The 10,715-nt window shown below is 38.2% G+C and overlaps 1 non-coding gene across 1 annotated transcript; it reads right to left on the reverse strand.

Annotated features, from left to right (window-relative positions):
• Positions 1–362: 362 nt before the first annotated feature.
• Positions 363–469, reverse strand: LOC136204286 (small nucleolar RNA R71). The gene has a single exon (XR_010675133.1). It is a non-coding gene; the product is annotated as a small nucleolar RNA R71 (small nucleolar RNA).
• Between the last annotated feature and the right edge of the window lie 10,246 nt (positions 470–10,715).

A 10,715-nucleotide genomic window follows, 5' to 3' on the forward strand; every position in this document is an offset into this window, starting at 1 on the left:
CACTTATGGAATATGCTAGGCCAGGGATGGCCGGTGTAACCAATAGTATCGTTAGACCTAGAATCACCGCAAACCAATTTGAAATTAAGCCAACATTGCTTAATATGTTGCAAAATAATGTAACATTTTATGGGTTACCTAACGAAAATCCTAACACCCATTTGACAAATTTCTTAGAAATTTGTGACACTTTTAAAATACCAGATGTGACTGCCGAAGCAATCAAACTTCGCCTTTTTCCTTTCACTTTGAAGGATAGAGCCAAAGAATGGTTAACTTCTATGCCAGGCGCAACATTTGAAACTTGGGACCAACTTGCCCAAGTATTTTTATCAAAATATTTTCCTTTAGCAAAAACCGCAAGAGTCATAAAAGAGTTAACATCTTTTTCTCAAAATGATAATGAAACTCTTTATGAAGGTTGGGAACGTTTTAACGAACTTCAACGTTTATGCCCACACCACCATTTGTCCGATGCACTTTTAATGCAAACATTTTATAATGGATTAAATCCTACAACTAGAGGTTCATTAGATGCTATGTCGGGAGGGTTATTTATGAAGAAGACATCAGCCCAAGCAAGAGAACTTTTGGAGGAAATGGCAATCAACAGCAGTATGTGGCCCGCGGAACGTGGACATATACCAGTGGCGAAACCATCATCCTCAACCACATCATCCGTTAAAGGTATAGTGAATCTTGATCCAGTCGCGATGTTACAAGCCCAATTTTCTGCCTTATCGCACAAAATTGATAAGTTTATGGCACCGTGCGATGCCAACGGTAATCCAATCCAAACAGATGTGGATTATGAAGGTATGAGCGAGGTCGAATAGGTAAATTTTGTCCAAGGGCAAAACCAAACTAATAATCCTTATTCTAATACTTATAATCCTGGATGGAGGAATCATCATAACTTTAATTAGAAAGATAATAATAATAATGCAATTGCTAATCAAAATCGTACCAATAATTATCAAAATCAATCAAGAGATACGATTAGCACTTTATCTTCTAAAATCGACAAATTCATAGATGCTATCGGTGGAAAAATAAGTAATCACGACGATGGTTTTAAATGGATCGAGAATAAATTTGATCAGCTTATTAAAAACCACTCATCTAGCATCCATAATTTGGAGGTTCAAATTGGACAAATTGCTAAATCAATTCCATCCCGAAAAGAGGGAAGTCTTCCCAGCCATACGGAAGAAAATCCGAAAGAGCATGTAAAGGCTATCACTCTTCGTTCAGGGAAAAATTACTTAGGTCCAGAAATGCCCGGAGATTCAACTTTACTAGGAACTGATTTACCAAAATCCAAAGAAGATACATTAAATACAAAAAGTTCACCAATTGACTCAAGTATAAAAACTTTTCTGTGATTTCCAAACCACTTACTAATTTGCTTATGAAGGATTCAACTTTTGATTTTAATGAAGATTGTGTTAAAGCTTTTGAAACATTGAAAGCAGCTTTAGTCAGTGCACCCATAATTGCTAAACCCGATTGGGATTTACCTTTTGAAATCATATGTGATGTAAGTGACTTAGCCGGAGGATGTGTTTTAGGTCAAAGGAAGGATAAAAAGCTTCATGTTATTTTATTATGCCAGTCACACACTATCCGGTGCACAATTAAATTATACCACAACTGAAAAAGAAATGCTAGCGGTAGTTTTTTTCATGTGATAAGTTTAGGTCGTATCTGCTAGGATCTAAAGTTATTATATATACCGATCACGCAGCTTTAAGGTATCTATTTGCTAAGAAAGATGCAAAACCGCGTCTGATTAGATGGGTTTTGTTATTACAAGAATTTGATATAAAAATTAAAGACAAAAAGGGAGTAGAAAACCTTGTCGCCGATCATCTATCAAGACTTGAAGATGAAAACGGTCCTATAGGTGAAACTATCAGTATATGAGATGATTTCCCTGATGAATATATCTATCAGATAAAAAGTGTCATGTCACCATAGTATGCGGATATAGCCAATTATCTCGCAGCTAACATTGTTCCAGAAGGTTTAAATCTCCAACAAAGGAAAAAATTCTTCTTCGATATTAAACAGTATTTTTGGGAAGACCCCTTCTTGTTCAAGACTTGTGGTGATGGTATGATTAGGAGATGCGTTAGCGAAAATGAATACGGGTCTATAATGTCAGAATGCCATTCAAGCTCTTATGGAGGGCATAACAGCATTAGTAAAACAGTAGCTAGGATATTAGAATGTGGATTCTTTTGGCCTACATTGTTTAAGGACGTTCGTTCATTTATTATTCGTTGTGACAAATGTCAAAGAACCGGGAATTTAGGAAGGAAAGATGAGATGCCTCTCACAAACATGTTAGAAGTTAAAGTCTTCGACGTGTGGGGGATCAATTTCATGGGTCCTTTTCCCCCTTCTTTTGGTAAGACTTATATTTTAGTAGCCGTAGATTATGTTTCAAAGTGGGTTGAAGCAATTGCGACCCCGACGAATGATTCTAAGGTTGTCGTTAAGTTCTTGAAGATATATTTTGTAGATTTGGATGCCCAAGAGTCATGATAAGTGATGGAGGTACTCATTTCATAAACCGAAGTTTTGAATCGCTTATGAGAAAATACGGAGTACACCACCGCGTATCTACGCCATACCATCCTCAATCGAATGGTCAAGCGGAGATATCAAATAGGGAACTCAAATGGATTTTAGAAAAAACAGTTTCGTCTTCAAGAAGAGACTGGTCTTGTAAACTCAATAATGCGTTATGGGCATACCGTACTGCATTTAAAACACCAATAAGAATGACACCATACCGATTAGTGTATGGGAAAGCATGTCATTTGCCAGTAGAATTAGAGCATAAAGCTTATTGGGCTATTAAAGCACTTAATTACAATTTACAACAAGCAGGTAAGAAACGATTATTCGACTTAAACGAGTTGGATGAGTTACGTCATTTATCTTACGAAAATGCAAAAATATATAAAGAGAAAGTGAAAAAATGGTACGATACCAAAATTAAAGTTAAAAGCTTTAGCGTTGGAGATAAGGTGCTATTGTTTAATTCACGACTCCGGTTATTTCCAGGTAAACTTAAGTCTAGATGGACAGGACCATTTTTAGTCATTAAAACATTCGACTATGGATCTTTAGAACTTGAAGGACCTAACGGAGTTCGCTTTAAAGTTAATGGTAATATATGCAAAATTTATTATGAAAATGCTCCAATTAAGGAAATTGAGTTCATAACAGAATTTCATGAAGATTAATTCGTTAATTTTCATGTACTTCTTTTATTTTGTTTTTGTTTGAAATTTTTAGGTTAGATTTTATTTTGTTTTATTTTTACACATTTCATTTTTATGATTTCTAGTTTTTAGATGAGTTTATATCAAGTTTTAGATGCATAAAAATATATTAAAGTCATGTTTTTAATCTGATTTTAGGTAAATAGTTCGAATTAGAAGAAATTCAGGATTCTCGGTCGAGATTTCAGAAATCTCAGTTGAGAATCCACACTTTCACAATTGTCCAAGAGGTAAGGAATTTTCTGAACTTACCGAGAATTTTTAATTCTCGGTCGAGATTCAGGATAACTGGTCACGGTGCCCATTTCCCTCAAAGAAAATGGTATCGGTCGCGACACGGGTACTTCCAGCGCCCATCAGACCTGTTTCTTCTTCTTCCTGCAGACATAGCTGTTCAAACTCGAAAAATTGAGTTTCTTCAACTCCAAGAGGTCTGATTTTATGCTTTTTCGCATCAAAAAGACACTTTCTTTCGTCCTATGATCCCTATATATAATTCAAGAGGTTCAGATTTCTGTTACTTACATTTTCTATTCATCTCTGTCAGACAAAAATCTGATATTCTAAAACACCATTGTCAACAAAGTTACAGAAACCTTTTTGCTCCTCAAAACACCATGACTACCAAACACAAATCTTCCAAGCAGATTGTTGCTGCACGCCATAAGCGTATTGATTTATCAGAACGCTATGGTGCACCATTCCCCATTTATAACCATGATGAAGAAAGACGTTATTACCGATTCCGTTATGCTATATTTGTAGGAATGCTGTACATGGATGAGTTCTTGAATGATGAACTCGGGATCAGCGATGATATGAATCGCTATTTAGAGAATTTGGGCTGGACCAAATTCGCCCACGTGAAGTTTCCAATCATCGGAGATTGGATCCTTGAATTCTTATGTACTGTACGCTTCATGAATAAGCGTCGGGTTCATCTTAGTTTTCGCAAGGATGGTGAAACTTTCACCTTCGGTTACCTTGAATTATATGCCTGGTTTGATTTCCCACCACGGGATACTTCATACCACCATCCTGGCAGAGATATGATATCCAGAGACATTTGGAGGATGTTAACAGGATTCTGGCGTTTCAATCCAAGTCTCGCCTACACCAAGTGCATCCACTCCAATTCAATGCTTTATTTACACAAATTCCTGTGTCAGAGTTTGTTTGGACGAACTGGCAGTAGTATGGTCTAAGACACAAACTTGTATGTCTTAGGCGACATATTTCAAAGCAACACAGTAAATTCTTCCAAAATATTGATGGAGGGTTTGATTGCCGCTTCTCGTTCCAAAGAAAAGAAGATTGGATATGGGAATATTATTTGTGGCATAATACTGGGAGCCAAAGGAGCAGCATCTATTCCTTGGACTGATGCAGAACCATTTCCAATGATGGATTATGAATTTTTGGAAAAAGAGGGCCTCGTGAAACGTATCTTTCGGGTTGGCCCAAGGTTTCTTTCTGCGGAAGAAAGACAGATCTTCATGCAGATGAAGATTGAACGTTATAGGGCAAGACGAATCCCAATTTCGCGGGATGAATATTTAGTTTCAGTTATTTAGGTTTTATTTGTTTCCGTTTTTGTTTGATTTGTATTCAATTTTTCTTTGTATATATGTTTTTATTCATTTTTGTATATATGTGCTATGCAATAAAATTTCAATTCATTTCAGTTCATTTCTTAGTTTGATTCTGGTTGATATATCTGTTCCAATTTATATATCATAATCAATCAATTTGTATCAAATCCATTTCATGATAATTGTTGAAACACCTTTCCACATGATTTTGATTTGATAAAATTATTTAAGTTAATCCCATGATAAAGATAATTAAATTTAAGTGCTTTGATTTAATTGTACTAATGTGTTTGTTCAATGTTGAGTATATTAATAAATGAGAACAGGAATAAAAAGTAAGATAGAACGAAGTCAGCATGAGCCACAGAAGCTGAGTAGAACACAACTCAGCATCATAAAAGAAAAGTCTTCTTCAGAACAAACGCTTGAAGGCGAAGCTGACCAAAGAAGCTGAGTAGAACGTAACTCAGCCTCGTCAAAGGAGATCTTAAAAGGCTATGTCAATTAAGTCAAACTGAGTGTTCGTCAGGATAACACCAATGATCCATTGAGTAGAAGACAAAGTCCGACAAAGGTCTGCACAATTCAGAAGCCTCAGAATTACGCCAAGAGACCTTTTCAAGACGCATGGATCACCTGGCGTTTGGCAAGAAGACAAACCTGGCGCTAGAAGATGAAACCTGGCGCAAGAAGAAAAAACTGGCAAGCCTGGCGCCTGCTAAATTCAAACGACAGGATTGGCCTGCAATTACTGAACGATGACCTATCAATGACGAAAGAAGACCGTTTGAATTCAATGGATATGTCCGAATTCAAATCATTGGAGCTTCAGAAATTGCTATAAAAGGACAAGTTCATCACTTGGATCCTTTGCCGAAAAACAAGAAAGCTCAGACAGAAAAGCAAATCTTCACAAGAGTGAAAATCCAAAAGAGAAGCTGTCAAATTAGAAAAAGCAAGTTCTTACACCCAAATCCAATCTCTGTGTAAAAGTCTAGAGTGAATTTGTATTCATCTAAAGTGTTCTTCGTTTAGAGAGAACAAATCTTGTATCAATTGTAAAGGTTGAGAGAGTGAAGCTGAGTACTCGGTTTTAGTACTCAGCGGTAGAGAAAATCTGAGTGTTCGGTTATAGCCCTCAGTAGGATTGAGTAGACGAATAGAGGACGGTACTCTTGCATACTCAATTGCTTTGTAAACGGTTTGTGCTCTACCTTTAAAGAGCTCAGTAGTGGATTGAAAAAGCCCGGAGGAATTTTGGGGACTAGACGTAGGCGGTGAGGCCGAACCAGGATAAGTCTGCTGAGTAATCTCTAACCCTTCTCTTGATATATATATATATATATATATGTTGCTTACTTAAACTACTCAGTATATAATCTGTAAAAGCCGATGCTGAGTAATCAGAGTGTTGAGTTGGAAACTGACCCAAGTGTTATTTCCTAACTCATAAGTGAAACAGTTCTAGTCAGCTTCTGACTAAAGCTGTCTTACATCACGCTCAGCCTTGCTGACCTAAAATTGAGTAAAGTTATTTAAAGGATTAAATTTAGTCAGCATAATTAAGTGAAAAAGTTACACCCCCCCCTTGGAACTAATCCTATAACATTACACGGGACCAACAAGTGGTATCAGAGCTCAGTAGCTCACTATTCAAGATAAAACTATCTTGAGCTGATCCTTGTAAATGGCTGAGAACAGCACTCGTTTCCTTCCTGGAAATCAAATAACACAGATACTCCATGAGGGATTATCGATTAGTCGGCCTCCTCTGTTTTTCGGGTCAAACTATACATTTTGGAAAAACAGAATGAAAAACTTCATTCAGGCAACAAACATGAGTGCATGGCTGGCTATAGTCCAAGGCCCATTTTTTCCCTATGAAATTGTTGATGGAGTAAAGTCTATCAAGAGTGAGTCTAAGTGGTCAGAGGATGACCTTAAAAAGTTGCAAAATAATGCTTCGGCTATCAATATGCTTCACTGTGCATTAGATGCTGCAGAGTACAACAAAATTTCAAGTTGTGAGTCAGCACAGGAAATCTGGAAGAAGCTGGAGGTGACCTATGAAGGAACAAGCAAGGTCAAGGAGTCCAAGGTGAACCAACACATGAGACTATACGAGCTGTTTGAGATGAATGAAAATGAAGACATCTCTGAGATGAACTCAAGGTTCACCAACATCATAAATGAGCTTAAGAGACTCGGCAAGAACTTCACAGAAGAAGAACAGGTGAAGAAAATCTTGACAATTCTCCCCAAGAGCTGGCAAGCTAAGAAGACAGCTGTGGAAGAAGCTCAGGACCTGACCACATACAAATATGGTGAGCTCATAGGATCTCTGCTGACCCACGAGATCTCCATGAAGAACTTTGAGGCTAAAGAAAAGTCTGAGGAGAAGAAACAAAAATCTCTTGTCATGAAAGCTGACTCAACAGAAGCTGACTCATCAGATGATGAGAAGATGGCCATGTTCACCAGGAAGATGAAGAAGCTGTTTAGAAAGAATGACAAGAACAGCAAAAGGTCATTCAAAAGAAGCGATAAATACAAAGTTGAGTCCAGTGACAGCAGATACAAGAAAGACAGCTCGAAGCCTGTCACTTGCTTTGAATGCCATCAAACAGGGCACATTAAATCAAGCTGTCCCACTCTGAAGAAAGAAAAGAAAGGTAGCAGAAAAGCAATGGTGGCAACATGGAGTGATAGTGATGAGTCAACCTCATCAGAAGCTGATGCCACTGAGTCAGCAAACATATGTTTCATGGCTGACGAATCTACTGACCACTGTCGATCTGAGCAAGCTGACCTTTCAAAGGGATCTGACTAAGAAGAACACTCCAATGAGGTAACATGCCTTCTTTTGCTCAGAAATGAAATGGTTAATGCCTTGAGTGATCTCTATACACTGACCAAAAAGAGTAATAAGAAAATACGAGCACTCAGCAGGCGATGTGATGAGATTGAAGAGGTCAAACTGAGTGACCTCCGACATCTGCTTCAAGACAACACCAGGCAAGATGAAAATCTAAAAATCATGCACCGGTTTGTCTCGGAAGTCCAATCAGACTCTAAGAAGCTGAGAAAGGACATCACATCTTTACAGAACCAGCTGAGTACATCGGCTAAGAAAAGGTTCTATCCAAATGTTGTGTATCAAGGTACTAGTCAGCATAAACGGTACACTCAGCAGACCAGTCAGTGTGACTGTTGTGGAAAGAGAGGACACACCATAAATGTGTGTTGGTATGCTCAGCACCATCGTGCTGACCAAAAGAGGAAATACCCTCAAAGGGTAATTTTTTGTGACTATTGTGGTAAAGATGGCCACACCATAAATGTATGTCGTGACAAAATAAAATATGATGCTTCACCTGTTCATGCTAACCAACGAGGACCCAAAAAGAATTGGGTACCTAAAGATGAATAGTTTAAATTGCAAGTGAGCCTGAGGTGCGCGGAGAAGTCAAAGCTATGGTACATTGACAGCGCATGCTCGAGGCATATGACTGGTGATGAAACTCAGTTCATCACACTTGTGCATAAACGAGGTGGAAATGTAAGTTTTGGAGATAATAAAAAGGGTAAGATAGTAGGATCAGGTACTATCGGAGGAAATCCTACTATTGAGTCAGTCTCCCTAGTCAGGGGTCTTAAATATAACCTATTGAGCGTTGCTCAGCTGTGTGACAGCGGTAGAAAGGTTGTATTTGATTCCACTGAGTGTCGGATACTCGAGGGAAAAACAAATGATTTGATTTTAACTGCCATTCGTGTTGACAATGTCTTCATGCTGAGTTTAGAAAAGAAGTTTTCAAAAAATATATGCTTAGTGTCAAAGGAAGATAATTCCTGGCTATGGCATAGGAGACTTGGTCATGTAAGCATGGACCTCCTTGCCAAATTAGCAAGAAAGCAATTAGTTGAGGGTTTACCCAAACTTAGATTTGAGAAAGATCAATTATGCAATGCTTGTCAGCAAGGTAAACAAACCAAAAACTCTTTTCAAAGTAAAAATATTGTCTCAACCAAACGACCATTGGAATTACTACACTTGGATCTTTTCGGACCAGTCCAGCCGCTGAGCATAGGTGGTAAGAGATTTTCCTTGGTCAGTGTAGATGATTTCTCTCGGTATACTTGGGTCATCTTGCTGAGTAGCAAGGATAAAGCTTTTGAGATGTTCTTAACACTGATTAGAAAACTTGAAAATGACAAAGATTTGAAATTAGCTCACATCCGTAGTGATAATGGCGGAGAATTAAAAAACCAACAGTTTGATGAATTCTGTGAAGTCAGTGGCATTGACCACAATTTTTCTGCTCCTAGAACTCCTCAACAAAATGGGGTAGTTGAGAGGAAGAACAGAACATTAGTCGAAATAGCTAGGACAATGCTGAGTGAGAATAGGCTTCCAAAGTATTTCTGGGGTGAAGCTGTCAACACAGCGTGCTATATACTCAATAGGGCTTTAGTTAGACCTATACTTAAGAAAAACCCCTATGAACTTTGGAAAGGACGAAAACCCAACATTGGATATTTTCGTGCCTTTGGTTGTAAGTGTTTTATACTCAATACGAAAGACAACCTTGCCAAGTTAGACTCAAAAGCTGGCGAAGCGATCTTTCTAGGGTACTCAACTAACAGTAAAGCATATGGGTGTTCAATAAACGAACTCAGGTCGTAGAAGAGTCTATACATGTTGAGTTCGATGAAACTGACCCTACAGGAAAGTCAAGTCAGTCTGCCGAAGATGACTCATGCTCAGCTTCCGCTGACCAAAAGGGAGCCGCTGAGTCATTACCACACGGGCTGACCAAAGGTAAAAACGAACCTGAAATTACCTTTGCTGACCAATCTAAAACTGCAGAGATTGTTGAAACACCTGCTCCTGAAAACTCAACACTGCCCAAAGAGATCAAAATTCCAAGAGGACACTCAGAGAAGTCCATTCTTGATGCTACTGAGAACACCCTGATGACCAGAAATCAACTCAGGAGATATCTCAGTAATGTTGCGTTCGTCTCAGTTCATGAACCAAAGAACTTCACCGAAGCTGAGCACGACGAATTCTGGATCAATGCGATGTAAGAAGAGCTTGATCAATTCAAGAGGAATGAGGTATGGGATTTAGTGCCAAAACCTAGGAATCAAAAGACCATAGGAACTAAATGGGTTTTTCGAAATAAGCTAGATGAACAAGGTAATGTAGTCAGGAACAAAGCCAGACTCGTAGCTCAGGGCTACAGTCAGCAAGAAGGCATTGACGATGGTGAGACTTTTTCACCCGTAGCTAGGTTAGAGGCTATAAGAATATTGTGTGCATAAGCTAGCTTCATGAACTTTAAACTATTCCAAATGGATGTCAAGAGTGCATTTCTTAATGGAGTTATAAACGAAGAGGTATATGTTAGTCAGCCTCTAGGGTTTGAAGATCCAAAATTTCCAAACCACGTTTATAAACTCAAAAAGACCATGTACGGATTGAAACAAGCACCACATGCTTGGTACGAAAGGTTGACTAGTTTCCTGCTGACCAGGAACTATGTCAGAGGTAAAGCTGACACAACCTTATTCATTAAGAAAAAGGGTAAAGATACCCTGTTGGCACAAATATACGTAGATGATATTATCTTCGGTGCTACTAATGAATCTATGTGCAAGGAATTTAGCAAACAGATGCAAACTGAGTTTGAGATGTCAATGATGGGCGAACTCAACTTCTTCCTTGGACTTCAAATTAAACAAGGAAAGAATGTCATCTTCATTAGTCAGACCAAGTACGCCAAAGAAATATTGAAGAAGTTTGATATGGAAGAATGTAAGC

The sequence above is a fragment of the Euphorbia lathyris genome, chromosome 8 (assembly GCF_963576675.1).
Source record: "Euphorbia lathyris chromosome 8, ddEupLath1.1, whole genome shotgun sequence".
Lineage (NCBI taxonomy): Eukaryota > Viridiplantae > Streptophyta > Magnoliopsida > Malpighiales > Euphorbiaceae > Euphorbia > Euphorbia lathyris.